This window comes from Rhinolophus hipposideros, assembly GCF_964194185.1.
Source record: "Rhinolophus hipposideros genome assembly, chromosome: 2".
Taxonomy (NCBI): domain Eukaryota; kingdom Metazoa; phylum Chordata; class Mammalia; order Chiroptera; family Rhinolophidae; genus Rhinolophus; species Rhinolophus hipposideros.
Window position 1 is genome coordinate 54,323,442 of NC_138048.1, and position 18,417 is coordinate 54,341,858.

Sequence of the window (18,417 nt, forward strand, 5' to 3'; positions counted from 1 at the left end):
TATGAAGAAAACTATGAAACCTTGATAGAAGAAATCAAAGTAAAACTAAATAAATGGAAATATTTCATGTTCATGGATCGGAGCACTCAATATTGTCAAGGTATCAGTTCTTCCCAGCCTGATCTATAGATTCAATGCAATCCCAATTAAAATCCCAGGAAGTTACTTTGTGACTATTAATAAATTGATACTAGAGTTTATTAGAAGAGGCAAAAGACCCAGAACAGCCTGCACAATATTGAAGGAGAACAAACTCAGAGAACTGACGTTGCCCAACTTCGAGATTTACTATAAAGTGACAGTAACCAAAACAGTATGGTATTGATGAAAGAACAGAGAAAATGAAACATAACAGAAACCCAGAAATAACCCCCCATAAATAAAGTCAAATGATCTTTGACAAAGGAGCAAAGACAACACAATGGAGAAAAGACAATCTTTTCAACAAATGGTACTGGAACCACTGGATATCCACATGCAAAATAATGAACATAGATCCAGACTTTATATCCTTCATAAAAATTAACTCAAAATGGATCACAGGTCTAAATGTAAAAGGCAAAAACAATAAAACTCAAAAACTAACATAGTGTAAAGTCTAGATGACCTTGTGTTTGGCGATGACACCAAAAGCCTGATCTATTGAACAAATAATTGATAAACTGGACTTCATTTAAATTAAAAACTTTTGCTCTACGAAAGACACTGTCAAAAGAAATGGGGATAAAAGCTATAGATGAAAAAAATATTTGCAGAAGATATATCTGACAAAGAGCTGTTAAAATCTACGGAGAATTCTGAAAACTCAACAATAAGAAAACAAGCAAGCTGATTAAAAAATGAGCAAAAGAGCTGAACAGACACCTCACTAAAGAAGATATACAGACAGCAAAATAAGCAAATGAAAAGATACTCAACACTATATGTCATTAGAGAAATGCCAATTAAAACAACAGTGAGACATTACTACACATCTAGTAGAATGGTGAAAATCGAAAACATTGACATCAAATACTGGTGAGGATATGGAGCAACAGAAATTCTCATACATTGCTAGTGGGTGTGCAAAATGGCACAGACACTTTAGAAGACAGTTTGACAGTTTCTTATAAAGCTAAACATAACCTTACCATGCAATCCAGCAATCGCATTCCTTCTTATTTAACCAAATAAATTAAAATTTATGTTCACACAAAACCTGCACACTAGTGTTTGTAGCAACTTTTCATAATTGTCAAAACTTGGAAGCAACCAAGATGTCCTTCAATGGGTATAAACAAACTGTCATATACTTAAATTGTTGTAAACAGTGGAATGCTGTTAGCTGTCAAGCTATGAAAAGACATGATGGAATCTTCAATGTGTATTGCTAAGTGAAAAAAGCCAGTCTGAAAAGGCTGTGTATTGTATAATTCCAATTATATGACATTCTGGGAAAGACAAAAATTATGAAGACAGTGAAAAGATGAGGGGTTGCTTGGGGTTTGGGGGAAAGAGGAAGGAATGGACAGGTGGAACACAGGAGATTTTCAGGGCAGTGAAACTATCTGTATGATACTTTAATGATGGATACATGAAGTATGCATTTTTCAAAACCCATAGTACTGACAACACAAAGAGTGAACACTAAACTAATGACTTTAGCTAATAATAATGTATCAATATTGGTTCATCAATTACAACAAACATAGCAGCCTAATGTAAGATATTACCAGGGGGAACTGGGTACAAGGTGATAGAGGTTGGGAAGGGGAAACATGGGAGCTCTCTGTTTTTTCTGCCCAAGTTTTCTGCAAACGTAAAACTGCTCTGAAGGGGTGGCCGAATGGCTTAGTTTGTTAGAGCGTGAGCTCTGAACAACAGGGCTGCTGGTTTGATTTCCACATGGGCCAGTGAGCTGCGCCCTCCACAACTAGCTTGAAGACAATGAGCTGACGCTTAGCTTCTGCAGGAGTGGCCACATGGCTCAGGTGGTTAGAGCGCGAGCTCTCAACAACAAGGTTCCCAGTTCAATTCCTGCATGGGATGATGGGCTGTGCCCCCTGCAACTAAAGATTGAAAACGGCGACTGGACTTGGAGCTGAGCTGCGCCCTCCACAGCTAGACTGAAGGACAACAACTTGGAGCTGATGGGCCCTGGAGAAACACACTGTCCCCCAATATGTCCCAATAAAATTTAAACAACAACAAAAAAACCTCTTAAAAAAGCTATTAGAAGTTCTCTTACATCAACTGCCTAATAGTCAACCAAGTAAGAATCACGCTGTGAGAAGCAACAACCTCTTCCTCTCAGCCATCCGCCCGGCAGCTGCAAAGCAGCAACCATGCTCGAGTGCATCTCCATCCATGTTGGCCAGGCGGGTGTCCAAACCAGCAATGCCTGCTGGGAGCTCTACTCCCTGGAACATGGCATCCAGCCCGATGGGCAGATGCCAAGTGACAAGACCATTGGGGGAGGACATGACTCTTCAACACCTTCTTCAGTGAGACAGGCACTGGCAAGCATGTGCCCAGGGCAGTGTTTGTAGACCTGGAACCCATGGTCATTGATAAAGTTCACACTGGCACCTACTGCCATTTATTTCACTCCAAGTAGCTCATCGCAGGCAAGGAAGATGCTGCCAATACCTGTGCCCGGGCACACTACACCGTTGGCAAGGAGATCACTGACCTTGTCTTGGACTGAATTCAGAAGCTGGCTGACCAGTGCACAGGTCTTCAGGACTTCCTGGTTTTCCACAGCTTTGATGGGGGAACCGGTTCTGGGATCACCTCCCTGATGACAGAACATCTCTGTCGATTATGGCAAGAAATCCAAGCTAGAGTTCTCTATTTACCCAGATCCCCAGGTTTCCACAGCTGTAGTTGAGCCCTACAACTCCATCCTCACCACCCACACCACCCTGGAGCACTCTGATTGTGCCTTTATGGTTGACAGCAAGGCCATCTGTGACATCTGTTGTAGAAATCTCGATACTGAGCACCCAACCTATACTAATCCGAATAGGTTGACAGATCCAATTGTGTCCTCCATCACTGCTCCCTTCAGATTTGATGGAGCCCTGAATGTTGACCTAACTGAATTCCAGACCAACCTGGTGCCCTATCCCTGCATCCACTTCCCTCTGGCCACATCTGCCCGTCATCTCTGCTGAGAAAGCCTACCATGAGCAGCTTTCTGTAGCAGAGATCACCAATGTATGCTTTGAGCCAGCCAACCAGATGGTGAAATGGGACCCTGGCCATGGTAAATACATGGCTCGCTGTCTGTTATACTGAGGTGACGTGGTTCCCAAAGATGTCAGTGCTGCCCTTGCCACCATCAAGGCCAAGTGCAGCATCCAGTTCATGGACTGGTGCCCCCCTGGCTTCACAGTTGGTATTAATTACCAGCCGCCCACTGTGGTACCTGGTGCAGACCTGGCCAAAGGACAGCGAGCTGTGTGCACACTGAGCTACTCCACAGCTGGTGCTAAGGCCGGGGCCCGCCTGGACCACACGTCTGACCTGTCGGATGCCAGGCATGCCTTTGTTCACTGGGACGTGGGTGAGGGCATGGAGGAAGGAGAGTTTCCTGAGGCCTGTGAGGACATGGCTGCGCTCGAGAAGGATTATGCGGAGGTTGGTGTGGATTCTCTTGAAGGAGATAGTGAGGAAGAATGAGAGGAATACTAAAGTTAGTATGTCACAAAGGTGCTGCTTTTACAGGGAAACTTATTCTGTTTTAAACATTGAAAAGCTATGGTCTCACCAGTTAATTTGTATGTAGCAGTGTATACTCTCATAGACAATTACTGGCCTGTGCTTTAAAACACGACGCTTTGTTACAGAACCAACCTGTCTATTTCTCTGATGGGTTTCAATAAAGTAGTTCCTGTCTTAAATGAAAAAATAAACAAAAATTAAAAAGCTATTAGGATTAGTGAGTTCAGCAAGTCTACAAGATACAAGATCAACGTACAAAAATCAATTCTATTGCTATGTGAAAGCAATGGACGATCTGAAAATTCAGTCACTGTAGCCATAATTCAATCCCCCTGCAGCCACATGTGACTAGTGGTCACTCCACAGGACAGCACACATACAGAAATTCCCGTCACTCACAAAATTCTATTGGCCAGCACTGCCCTGGCGCAAAACAAGGGCTCGGCGGCCTCACCTGAAAAATAGAGGTAGTTTCCATTTCACAGGTTGTTGTTACTATTAAATAAAATGAAACACAGTAAGTGATCTATAAATGGTGGTATTGTTATGATGAATAAACAAGAAGTTGGCAGTGTTGGGTTTTGGGAAGAGCCCTGGCTGGCAATCCTCAGGGCTCCCACTAACTTGCTGTGTGGGAACCCTGGTAAGTTATTTCCCCTACCTTGGGCCTCAGTGCCCTTGTTTGAAAAATGCAAGAGTTGGACCAGGTGCTTGATTCTAGTTCTGACATATGAAGAGTCTATTAAACAATGGATCTCTCAATGATAAATGATTAAAGAAATGTTCTCACTCTACCTCTACCACAGAAGGGCCAAATCATGCTAAAATGTAGAAAGAAAATGAACCAGAGGAAATATAAATTGTTTTTCATTTTTATGAAAGGTCCTAGAATTCTTGGTGAAATTTCATAATTACAAATAAAAATGATTCTGTCTTTCAACATATTGAGAAAGGAAAACAGAAAGGGCAGGAGGTGGGTGGCGGAGAGGGGCTGGAGAAAAGTATATAAATTTACAGGTTGACGCAACCTGTTCCAGCTGACAGCTGGTGGGGCTGGGGACACTTGACCTCAATATATCTTCTGCACAATGTGGGAGGGAAGGGCTTCCTGCCATCCTTTGTCATCAAGCAGCCCAAGCCTGGCTAATGGGAACTGTCACCTGGGCTTTTCCAGGTCAGAAACGAAGAACAGCAATTAACTCCACTCAGAGGCCTGTGGCCCCGAGCAGGCCCTGCCAGGCCAGGTAGCTAAATCATTAAAGACACAGTTCTTTTCAGTGATAAATTGTGCAGGCGCATGAAACCCGCTGCTGGCCATTAATCTGGGCTAATCAGGTTGAAAGCTGGGTTGTTTTATTTAGTAATTAACGGGTTCTGTGAAAAACATGATCCATGGCCTGGGGCGTGTCTGTAGCGTAGTGTCCGGGAGGAGAGAATGGAGAACGGCAGGGGATTCTCTGGAGAGCCACGCAGCCTTATGCAATTACAGCCATTGGCAAACTCTGAAAAATGACCCTGGGCTTGTATTGACACCCAGGAAAGAAACATTCCTGCCAACAGCACAGGCGGATTCTTGAAGGCCAATAATTGCTCTCTCCCTCCTGCCCCTCACAACAGCCTGCTCAGCCAAACCCAAAGTTTCAGAGATGTGCATTGATTTTGCAGGCACACACTGCTCCCTGTGGCTGTGGATAGCCTGTGTTTGAATGTGGGCTGGATGGAGGGTGGTGCTGTATGCAGAAATGGGGGTCCCAAAAGGAAGAGGCAGAGGGTGAGGGTGGGAGAGACAAATGGTTCCGGCCGAACACACTGGCATGTGGTGCTCAGAGCCAGCCAAGAAGGAAGGGCCACTTGGCACTTTGTTGAATGGATCTGCAGCTCAGGTCTGGCCTGGAGCTGTGAGCCTAGAGAGCGGCACAGCATCATCCAGGAACAGGTGTGTTGAGAGCAAAGAACAGAAGGTCTGGCTCAAGCCACCAGTGTGGCCCAGATGGACATCAGCACCCACTGACTACCCAATTCCCCTGCCCTTTCTTTCTTTCTCAACTTCTCTGCTGCTGCTTTACTTAACTTGATTCTCTCCTCCGCTCTTGCTCCACATCAAGTTACCAGAAGCCAAATCCTGCCTATTTCACCTTCTAAATTGTTCTCACATCTTGTTTTCCTTCTCCGTGGCCAGCTCTCCCCATCAGAGCGCCATCATCTCTGCAGCAGAATTTGTTGCAGTAGTTCCCGTACAGGTCTGCCCATGTCATTCTTACCTCCTCCAATTTAGTCTCTCCCGTGGAGCCAGGGTGATTTTTGCATAAGTCAGCCTAAAATACTTGGGTTGCTCCTAAACAATTTAAAGATAAAATCAAAATCCTTAACCAGGTTGCTGAGGTCTGGAATGATATCAGGGCCCTGTTGGCCTGTCCAGCCTTCTCTCCAGCCACCTCCTCGCCTCCAACCCTCTGAGACCCAGCCACACTACAATTCACGCTCTTCTTCAAATGGACCCCGTTCACAAATCGACAAATCTGTTTCTTCCTCTTGGAAGGCCCCCAAACTGCCACCATATTAGCACCTGCTCAAATTTTGGGTCACAGCTGGAATGTCCCCTCCTCTAGAAAAATCTGCCTGGCTCCTCCAGCTGGATTAGAAGCCTTCCTGTGGGGGCCACAGTCCTGTGCTCCCAGAGCATCCACGATTGGTGGTCATCATCTGTTTGTGTCTCTCTGTCTCCCTCCAAGCTCTGTAGAGGTAAGGACCACATCCACAGTGTCATCCACTGTTGCATTTCCAGCTCCTAAAATGGTTCCTGGCACATACCATGTTTCCCCGAAAATCAGACCTAACCGGAACATAAGCCTTAGCCATGATTTTTCAGGATGACATCCGCTGAACATAAGCCCTAATGCATCCTTTGGAGCAAAAATTAATATAAGATCCAGTCTTATTTTCAGGGAAACACGGTAGTAGGTGCTCAATAAAACTTGTTGAATGAAACGACTGAGTTAAAAAAGCATCTGGTCCAACTCTTACATGTTTCAAACAAGGGCACTGAGGCCCAAGGTAGGGGAAATGTTATCAGGGTTCGCACACAGCAAGTTAGTGGGAACCCTGAGGATTGCCAGGCCAGGGCTCTTCCCAAAACCCAATACTGCCAACTTCTTGTTTATTCATCATAATACCACCATTTATAGATCACTTACTGTGTTTCATTTTATTTAATAGTAACAACAACCTGTGAAATGGAAACTACCTCTATTTTTCAGGTGAGGCCGCCGAACCCTTGTTTTGCGCCAGGGCAGTGCTGGCCAATATAATTTTGTAAGTGATGGGAATTTCTGTATGTGTGCTGTCCTGTGGAGTGACCACTAGTCACATGTGGCTGCAGAGGGATTGAATTATGGCTACAGTGACGGAATTTTCAGATTGTCCATTGCTTTCACATAGCAATAGAATTGATTTTTGTACGTTGATCTTGTATCTTGTAGACTTGCTGAACTCACTAATTCTAACAGCTTTTTAATTTTTGTTTATTTTTTTCATTTAAGACAGGAACTACTTTATTGAAACCCATCAGAGAAATGGTCAGGTTGGTTCTGTAACAAAGCGTTGTGTTTTAAAGCACAGGCCAGTAATTGTCTATGAGAGTATACACTGCTACATACAAATGAACTGAATCCGAAGTCCTCTTAAAGGGCATGGAGACTCAACCCTCACTATGAAAGTAAGAAAACTGTCCTCAGAAAAAGCCAATAACCTATTGAATCATATAGCAAACTAGTGGCCGACCAGGAAGGTAATGTGTGTCTCCTGACCCAGCCCAGGGGTGTCCCCAGCAAACTACAATACATTTCAATTCACACCTGCCACAGCTTTCTCTTTGGAAGATTTATTATTGAATTCCTTGTGGAAGGTCCTTGGGCTTTTGATCAATATAAGCAATTTCTCCAGATGATCCACCTATTGGTATAAGTGGGACTCTCTGACATTCCATCACGTCAGTGACTGGACACAATTTAAGGAACATTCTTAAAAGTGTACATTAAAATTTTAGGAGTTCCTGGAAGCGGTTCCGTTGACAGGTAGAGTGTTTTGTAGCCAGAAAAACCTGTGTTTAAATTCTTGTTCTGTCATTTATTAGCTATGTAATTTGGGGCAATTTACTGGACCTCTCTGTGCCCTACTTTTTTCATCTATAAAATGGGGATAATAACAATACTGACCTAAGAAATTCTTGCTAATAACAAGTGAGATACTAATAATGAAAGATAATGTTTATTAAGTGCTAGATACTATGCTAAGTGCTGTCGATGTCTTATCTCAGTCTCTGAACAAACTACTATTCTTATATCCATTTCATAGGTGAAAAAAAGTGCAATACAGAAAGGTTGAGGAAATCGCCCCAGGTCACACAGTGAGTGGAAAAGCCAGGATTGGCTCATTTCTAACCACTGTACTCTATTTTTCTATGTAGCCCAGTGCCTGACACCTGTGCTCCATCCATGTCTCCTGGTATGAGTAGAGGCACCACAAGAAGCAACAGTAGAAATTGCATTTTGTCAAGGGCTTGGTTCATAGTAAGTGCTCAATAAATGGTAGATTGCAGGACTATTATTAGCCTGAAAAGTCTGTGCCTGGGAATTTGTCTTCTACTTTTTCTACCCTTTCTTTAGAAGGGATCTAGGAATCTTCCTGAGGAAATCTGATCAGCAGGAATCATTCTTGCGGAGCTATGGAAGGCATTCTGGCCACAGAGGAGCCCGTTCTAAGCAGGCCAGGAGTTCTGGCACTTGCTATCTCCTGGTCAGTTAGCTGTCAAGTCAAAATGTGCCAGGCGCCAAATGGTTTCATCTCCTTCCTAGCCTGAGGCAAGTCACGTGCTCACAAACCAGAGAAAGCGCAAGGTCAAAATACCCAAGGGGCAGCTGGTGTCGCCCCTAGAGGATTGCAGAAGCCCCAAGGGGCCTCTATTGCCCCTGGATCTGGGCCCTGGATGTCAGCTGGAGGACACACCTTTGATGACCCCCTTGTCCTTCCCAAGTCAGCCACGCCCTAGAAGGGACATTTCCACCATCTTCTTCCTCCAAGGGAAGACTATCATTCCTCTGAGATACACATGTTTTGTTGACCTTACTGGCTGGCTGAGCAAGAGAGGGTACCAGCCAACTAGGTACAATTTCACAGGGACACCAATGGCACCAGCCCTTGGAAAAGGAGAGAGGCACTGAATCCCAGGGATGGAAGGGTGCTTGCCTAGAGATCTCCTGAAAAAGTAGGTGTCACAGTATTAAGGTTGAGACCCTGGCCTCTGGATGCGTCCTCCCCAAATATGAGTCCAGGCTCTGCCACATAACAGCTCTGTGACCTTGGGCATGTTTCTTAACTTCCCTGTGCCTCCATTTTCTCATCTATTCTAATGAAAATAATAAGGGTACTACTTAATAGAGTTCTTTGAGTAAGTACTACGTGAGAGAACCCATGCAAAGCACAGTGGTACCTCGGTTTTCGAACATAATCCGTTCCGGAAGACCGTTCAAGTTCTGAAACGTTCGAAAACGGAGGTAGTTTCCCCATAGAAAGTAATGCAAAATGCATTAATCCGTTCCAGACCTTTATAATCAACCCGTAAAACTGCAAATTTAGCATGAATTTTACTGTCTAATGATACCATAGATCCATAAAATTTATGGCGTTCATAAACCGAAAAGTTCATCAATGGAGATGTTCGAAAACCGAGGTACCACTGTATTTAGAATGATGATTTTGAACATAGTAATTGTTCAGTGAGTGGCAATTACTTATTCTTGTTACTATAACCTGCTGACCCAATGCAGGAATCCTCACTATGAATAATTGTGTGGTTATCAACCACTTGACCACTCTAGTGACAAGAAACTTATTACCTTCCAAGGCTGCTCTACTGTTGTCAGATAACTCTGATTATTGGGTGGTCCTTACTTCTCTATGCAGCAAATAAAAAGTGCATGTGGGAGGCCTACATATATTGGAATGAAAGCTATCTAAGATACATTCAATGAAAAAGATCAAGCTGCAGAATAATGCATGTATAAAAAAATAGGATTTTCCCTGCTCAGCCCAGAGATAGCTCAGTGACTGATAACAGATACCCCTTGCTCTGGGTAATTGGTTTCCAGAAGGAACCAGAGCAATTGCCCTGTCAGTGGTGGTGTTCGGCAGCAGAGTAGGCTGGCAGGTAATGGAGGAGGGTTTAAACGGGGAAGTTCCTGCTGATTATATCACCCAGCTGTCTGCTAATACAGTCTCAGATAAGTTCAGTCTCAGAGCTTGACCAAAGGAAACTCATTAGCCTTAAGAAGCGGTTTAGATCATTTTTTTAAATGAAACTCAGAATACAGAATCTATGGGAATTCTCTTATACGTGAATTTAAAAATTCCTTAAACTATCAAGAGTTAGCCAAGCATCTCTTATACAAAACATAAATGCCAGGAAATTAGGACAATCCCAACTCATTTTCTCTCTTAGGACACTCCAAGAGTCTCTCTGAGTGCCTCCTGTTATCCTCGGACCATGGCCCAGACCCACCCACAGCACCTGCTAGATACCTAGCCACTGGGGGAATCAGATTTCCTGTCTGCAACCACACCTGGGGAGGCTTGGAAGAGTATTATGTAACTATTTCATTAGCATAGAGAGAATGCTCACCTTGTCTGCTAGCATTGCTTCTGCCAGAGAAGTTTCTGTGGGTCAATAGAAATCTGCAGACCTGGGCCATGGGACTATGCAAAGCTCCGTCATATTCAGTATTTTATTCAATGTTACAATAAACCTATGTAGTAGGTATATTTGATTCCCGTTTTATAGATAAGGACACTGAGGCAAGGATAGGCAAGGACAGGGAAGGGACGTGCCTAAAGTCGCACGACTTCCTGGTACAGAGGCAAGCTTACACTTTGGTCTCCCAACTGCTCATTGAATGCTCTTTCTGGTCCCACTGGCCCATTAGTAGCTTCCTCATTTCCTTCTGTCTTGTTCCTGAGCCAGTTCTGCTGTCCTCTTCAAATGTCTACCATATTTCAATACCATGGGGAAGAAAAGTCTTATTTTAGGAGGAAGGTAAAAGAAAAGCATGACAGAACAGAAAAAGATTGGAAACCCAGGGGAGCAGCAGCAGCAAATATGAGACTTGTTCATCCTATGAAAGCCCCAGATTATCCAAGATGATTCTGGGCCTCTGATTGAGAGTAAAGAAAAGGTCTACCTGATGGCTCTGAACTGGTCACTCTGCTCACAGCTTAACAGAGGCCTGCTAATGAGGCTGCCTAGTGCGGATTGAAAGGGAGGATAAAGGGCTGGTCAGGATTGCCCTGGGCCCACAGTGCTTACATAAGGCCACATGGGAGCTTTAGAGCTTTGAGCTGTACTTTACAGAAGGGCAGGGATGTAGCCAGATGAAGGAGGCAAAGCCATGGACCAGCACCCCCATAGCAGCCTCACCCAGCAGCATCATTTAAAAGAAATACAGAAAGAGAGAGAAAGAGAGAAAGAGAGAGAGAGAAGAGAAGAGAAGAGAAGAGAAGAGAAGAGAAGAGAAGAGAAGAGAAGAGAAGAAGAGGGAAGAGAAGAGGAGGGAGAAAGGAGAAAGGAAAAAGGAGAAGAAGGGAGAAGGGAGAAAAGAGAACACCAGCCATAGATAGTTCCTGTGCTTACACTTGGCTCCCCTGGCCTGGGCCCTTGGCTTCTGAGAGAGCGAGGACAGGCTGGTCTTGGCATCCCTCCCTGTTGGTTGGGACTCTACTCTGCAGTCTCCCTCCTGCATTTATGTGGGTGCCCACTGCCCAAAGCGGGCTGGAGGCCATGTGGGGACGGGACTTCAGCCTGCCCCAAGATCTGAGGGTGCCATGTTACATTGTGGCTGAGGAGACTCTGAATGGGACTGGCGTCTCCTCTGAAGCATTTCTCAAGTGGCCTCAGCCCTTGGCAAGCTTGAGAATGGGAAAAGTATTTGACTCACAGGTTAAATTTCCTAACTTAAAACATCAGCACATGGACAACCTAAGGGTTTGACGTGGGAGACCGGAGTTTCCCAAGGTAAACACTTCTGGGCTGAAAAGGCAAAGGGGGGGAGGTTTCCAATCCATTCTCCTTTTAAGTAGGATTTCTTTCTGGGGCTTCGTTTTTGAATCTGTAGAAAGAGGAGCTGAAGGAATTTTCCAGTCTTTTTGGCTCTGCTCTCCTATAATTCTATAAACCCCATGCCTCGACTTCCAAAAGGCCTGTGTCTCCAGTTGTAGTAGTTCCAACTGAACATACACAAGATTATATCCCACAGAGAGGTCTCTCTTACCAAGGGTTCCCCAGGATCAAAACAAAAAAATATTAGATCCAAGATGGCCAAGTAGGTGAATGCCATGCTTGCCTCATCCCATGAACACATCAAAATTACAACTAAATTATAGAACAATCAACCTGGAGAACCATCTTTAGTCTAAATGAACAGAAGTTTTATAACTAAGGATATAAAGAAGCCACATCGAGACTGGTAGGAGGGGCAAAGACATGAAATGGGCTGGCCCCAAACCTCCATGTGGCAGATAAAAATTGGGAGAGATAGCTCAGTCACAGAGGTTCCCCATGGAGGAGCAAGGGACCCCAGCCCCTCACACCAGGCTCCCCAGCCTGGAGTACTGGTACAGGGAAGAAGAGCCCCCACAACGTCTGGCTATGAAAAATAGTGGGGATTCTGACCCTCCAGGTGGGGTGAAAGGCTGCAGGAAACCCAAGCATCCTCTTAAAATGCCAGCGCAGGCACTCACCCTAGTCTCCAGTGAAGGGACAGTGACTCTGGGGTATCAGAGACATACGGAAAGAGACTGAGTTGTGTAACTTTGGGGCAAGGACTAAAGGGACAGTCCCCCTTTTCCCTGTGTGGAGCCCTTCTCCTGTGCAGCCTGCAGGCGGGTGCCATCTTTCCTGTGTTGAGCCTGACCCTACAGGCCAAGTCTGAATCTGATTGGCCCGGTGAGCTCCCCTGTTCCATCCTGCTGACCACTGAGACCCTGTCTCATCTAACTGGTGTACCTCTGGAGGCTTTACCAACAACTGAACCTTATGGGAACCAGCGGGTGGCAGCAGGCCTTGGAGTGTCCTGGCTTTTTGCAGAGCTACCTCAGACCCGTTACTGGTGGCAGCCATCCTCGGTCCACAGTATGGCCTCTCCCATTCACCTCCAGGTATAGCATAGGCAGAGACCAACCATGGATCACTTTGTAGCTCCTACCAGGTAGTTCCTGGCTGGTCACAGGCAGTGGGTGACCTGGGCTTGCACCAGAGGCCCCAGAACGAACATATTTGGAGATTGGCTTCAGACCAGCAGAGAACCACCCAATTAGCCCCACAAGTAGCACAATCAAAGGATGGTCTCAATAGGCACCAGAGTCTGCAGGGATGAATCTTGCTCCATGGAGTAAGCACCCTGCACAGCAGTCCATAAGCTGTGCACATGGCAAAACCCCACAGCAAGTCAGCCTGAGTCAATCCCACCCACTGACATGCCAACAGCAGTCAAGGCTCAACTATAACAGGAGGGCACACACAACCCACACAAGGGACATTCCTGGCTCAGGTGGCCAGGGAGACTGTGCCACTGGGCCCCACAGGGCACCTACTACTTATGGCCACCTGGCCAAGACTGAGAGACAGAGCAGCCCTATCTAATATATAGAAACACATACAGAGAGGCAGCCAAAATGAAGAAATAAAGAAATATGTCCCAAATGAAAGAACAGGAGAAAACTCCAGAAAAATAATTAAACAAAATGGAGGCAAAAAACCTACCAGATACAGAGTTCAAAACAATGGTTATAAGGATGCTCGAGGAATTTTGTGAGAACATCAACAAAGAGATAGCAAGCATAAAAAAGGACATAGAAACCATAAAAAATAACCAGTCAGAAGTGAAGAATACAATAAATGAAATAAAGAATGCCCTAAAAAGAAACACCAGCAGACTAGATGAAGCAGGGGATCAAATCAGCAATTTGAAAGACAAGGTAGCAGAAAACATGCAATTGGAACAGAAAAAGAAAAAAGAATATGAAAAAAAAAATGAGGGTAGTTTAAGAGACCTCTTGGACAACATCAAATGTAACAACATTTGCAACATATGGGCACCAGAAGGAAAGAGGAAGCAAGGGATTGAGAATCTATTTGAAGAAATAATGACTGAAAACTTTCCTAACCTGGCCAAGCAAATAGACATACAAGTCCAGGAAAGCACAGAGAGTCCCAAACAAGATGAACCCAAGCAGGCCCACACCAAGACACATTATAATTAAAATGGCAAAGGTTAAAGACAAAGAGAGAATCCTAAAAGCAGCCAGAGAAAGGCAACTAGTAACTTATAAGGGAGCTCTCATAATATTGTCAGCTGATTTCTCAACAGAAACTTTGCAGGCCAGAAGGAAATGGCATAAAATATTCAATGTGATGTAAAGTGAGGACTTACAATCGGTACTCTACTCAGCAAGGCTATCACTTACAATTGAAGGACAGATAACGTGCTTTCCAGACAAGAAAAAGCTAAAGGAGTTCATCACCACTAGTATTACAAGAAATGTTAGAAGGACAAATTTAAGATGAAAAAAAATCAAAAATATGAATACTAAAATGGCAATAACGACATATCTATCAACAATTGCTTTCAATGTAAGTGGATTAAATGCTCCAATCAAAAACATAGAGTGGCTGAATGAATAAGAAAACAAAACCCTTACCTATGCTGCCTACAGGAGACTCACTTCAGATTGAAAGACACACAGAGACGGAAAGTAAAGGGATGGAAAAAGTTATTTCATGAAAATGGAAACAAGCAAACAAAAAGCTGGGGTAGCAATGCTTACCATGTTTCCCTGAAAATAAGACCTAGCCAGACAATCAGTTCTAATGCGTCTTTTGGAGCAAAAATTAATATGACCTGGTATTATATTATATTTTATTATATTGTATTATGTAAGACTCAGTCTTATATTATATTAAAATAAGACCTGGTCTTATATTAATTTTTGTTCCAAAGGACGCATTAGAGCTGATTGTCTGGCTAGGTCTTATTTTTTGGGGAAACACGGTATACCAGAGAACATAGACTTTAAAACAAAGACTGTAACAAGAGACAAAGAACCAGTAATCCCACTTTTTGGTATTTATCCAAAGAAACTCAAAACGCTACTTTGAATGGATGTGTGCCTCCATATACTCATTGCAGCATTGTTTACAATGGCCAAGATGTGGAGGCAGCCTGAGTGTCCGTCGATAGAAGAATTAATAAAGAGGAGGCAGTACATATATACAGTGGAATATTGCTCAGCAAGGGGAGGAAATGGGTTTTCACCATCTGCAGCGGCATGGACGGACATGGAGGGTATTGTGCTGAGGGGAGTATGTCAGACAGAGAAAGACAGATGCAATGTGATTTTGCTTATATGTGGAATCTAAAGAACAAAATAAACAAACAAAACAGAAACAGACTCATAGATCTAGAGAACATTTTGATGGTTGCCAGATGGGAGGGTGGTGGGTAAAAAGGGAGAGGGGATTAAGAAGTACAAACTGGTAGTTACAAAATAGTCATGGGGATGTAAAGTAAAGCACAGGGAACATAGTCAATAATACAGTAATAACTATGTACAGTGCCAGGTGGGTACTAGATTAGTCAGGGGGATCACTTCTTAAATTATATAAATGTCTAACCATATGCTGTACACCTGAAATTAATATAAAATAATATTGAATGTCAACTGTAACTTAAAAAGTAAAAAAGGGGGAAAGCTGAAGGGCAATAAGTAGCCCAAATTTCCAGGTATAAAACAAGTAAGTCATGGGGATGTAATGTACAGCATGGGGAACAGAGTTAATAATATTATGATAGCATGGTACAGTGTCAGACGGTTGCTGAATTAATCACAGGGATCACTTGTTCAGATATATAAATGTTGAGTAACTATTGTATACACCTGAAACTAATACAATATTGTATGCTAACGATATTTTTAATAAAAATCTTCAAAAAAAAAAAACAAGAAAATTTCCGTTTTTCTGTGATAGCCTAGGGCGTTGACTTACAGCCCACAAACTCTGCTTTACTTAGTTACCTGGTTAATATAATAATTTAGGTAACAGTTCCTACATCTTTCTTTAATTCAGCCAGAGCTTTGCCTGGAGCACCCTCATAGATTTCTCCAGTTCCCATTTAGGCACCAGTGCCAGGTTTCGCCCTGTTGGCCAGATTCCAGGAGCTGAGGAATACTTAAGAAGATGCTTATACAAGCAGATACACACAAGCATACATATTTGTTCAATAACATGTGCTCTGTGTCCTCACACAGGCTCTGTGCTGGGTGCCAGGGTGCCTGTCTCCTGGGGAATACAGACAAGTCAGCAAATAGTGACGTCAGGACTGGCACGTGGACATGCCCTGTGCCTTGATCCTTTGGGCCTTTGGGATCACCTCTGAACACAAGAGACGCAGGCTGAGACTAGAAAACTCATGCCCGATGCACAGGGCTGGGGGCAAGTCACAGAGACCAGGAGAGTGTCCCCTCCCACCGACTCTACTGGCTCCTCACTCACGGGTCTGATCACGTGCAGCTCCCTGGGGACCCCATTGTCTGCACAGATGAGCTGGGGTTCATTTGGGAAACCCATCCCTGGGAATGGAAAGGGAGATTTCAAGCGTGGAGTTGGACTTTTGTGTTAATACAAAACTGTGTTTTGTTTAGGGGTTTTGTCTTTTTTTCGAACACCACACAGAGAACCCTAAGAATGTCCCCAAGCTGAGACAGACAGACTCATCGTTTCTTTTGATTCCATCAATTGGGAGAAAAAAAGTAAGAAAGAGAAAAGAAAGGCAGGAAAGGAAAAAGAAGCCCACTAGAGTCCCTCCGGTGTCCTTCCCAACAGCCACGTGGTTTTGCACAATTAAATCTCAATAGCTCCTTCCACGGCTTTGTGGGGGCCCTGACTGCCCCATAAGGACAGTCACTCTGGTGTCCAGAGTGACTTTCCCTTTCCACATGCCTGCAGGCCACCCCTCCCCACTGCTATTTCTGGTGCACCTAGCCAGACTGACTCCTCTCAAAAAAGTGGGGGTGTGTTCCCAGAGACAGGGGAACTCACGCCAGGTATGGAGCAGCCCAGGCACCAGCTAGGAAAAACTGCCCATCCATATAGAACACAAAAGAAGCTGGCCACTGGCATCACTTGCCTTTTACATGGCTGAAAAGGGAGTTCATCTGAAGTGTTAGATTGGTTTACAGCAGGTGCAAGGAAATGGTTTGTTTGGTTTCTCTTTTCTATTAAGGATCCCATCAGGGATCGTGAGTATTCAAAATCACCTAGTATTTTCTGTTTAAAAAATACCCCAAACTTTCAATGTATTGGATAATAAAATTAAGAGCATGGAACTTAAGAAAAGATGTCTATTTTAAATCTGAAACTATAGTATCTAATAGGTCTCAGCCGTAGTTAGGAAAGAAAGGAAATTCTGATAGAAGAGCCAGGGGCTCTCTGGGATGAGAAGTTCCCCCGCGTCTCCCCTTCCACTTCCATCTATCTTGCCCCCATCCCAGAGCATGCTACCTTTCCTTTGCTCCCGCTGGCCTTTGCACGAAGCAATGGTTCCCTCCCTCAGGCTCTCTCAAATACCACTGCCTCCACAGAGCTCTGGGCTCTGGCCCTGAAACCTCTGATAGCACCTTCTGCATCCCCACAGCTCTTGTCTGTCTCTGCTGGTACCCTTGTTTCTCCCAGGACTGCTTGCTCCTTGAAGGCAGGGATGGGGTCCAGGATACCACTGGCTTGATGCCTGGTAGGTATCCAGCGTGTGTGAGCAGCATTGCACGTGACGGAATGTGAGGCTTAGTCACCAGGCAGGCCACACCCACTGGTGGCCACCCCTGGATCCACCAGGACATCCGCTGTGCTGACTGGAAGATTCTTCTGCCATGTTATTCAACAAACATGGATTAATCCCATGAATCTCCCCTGTGCAAAAGAGTGCATTTGGTCTTAATGGGAAGGGGAGGGGACATGAGACAAGGTCACAGATCTTGAATTTTTACTTTAACTGGGCTGTGTCACTTTAGCTCTTTGATACTATTTCCTTACCTGTAACTGGGAATACTGATAATAATAACATCCACCCTCTCTTCTTCCCTGTTTGTGAAGCAGAGTAAACATCTGTGAAGAGCACTTTGTAAAAGGATAGGTATAAATGAACCGCAAAGCGAGGTCCTCTGTGTTGGGCAGTGTTACTCCTTAAGCAATTACTGTCACTAGTTAAAAACTGATTTGAGAATTATCAGAATAAAGAACTGGTTTTAAAAAAACACCTTGCTATAATAGTCTTCCTGGTGCTAAAAGTGGGGCAGGAGGACCTTCGGGAAAGGGAGCTGTGGAAGTCTGAGTGTGACATGGCAACCAGCTTTGTTGGAGCAAAGAGGACACACAAGGTAGTTTGGACACAAAAGTTAGGGCTGTATTTGTAGGGGCCTCACATGTGTTTTAGTGGAGACTAAAGATGTTCGAGCAAAGAAGTGAGGTGTTGTGAGCTCTGTTTGAGTGTGGTCATTGTGGCAGTATAAGGAAGGCAGACACTGGAGACGATCTGTGAGCAGATGACATAGTAGCCAGGCAGAATGTGAACTGGGTTGTGGCAACAGCGAGGAGAGGGCAGGTTTAGACCC

General features: G+C 44.3%; 1 pseudogene across 1 annotated transcript; it reads left to right on the forward strand.

The window, feature by feature from the left end:
* Positions 1–2,321: 2,321 nt before the first annotated feature.
* On the forward strand, positions 2,322–3,663 carry LOC308507328 (tubulin alpha-1B chain-like; annotated as a pseudogene). The gene has a single exon. The product of its transcript is annotated as a tubulin alpha-1B chain-like (transcript).
* Positions 3,664–18,417: the final 14,754 nt, after the last annotated feature.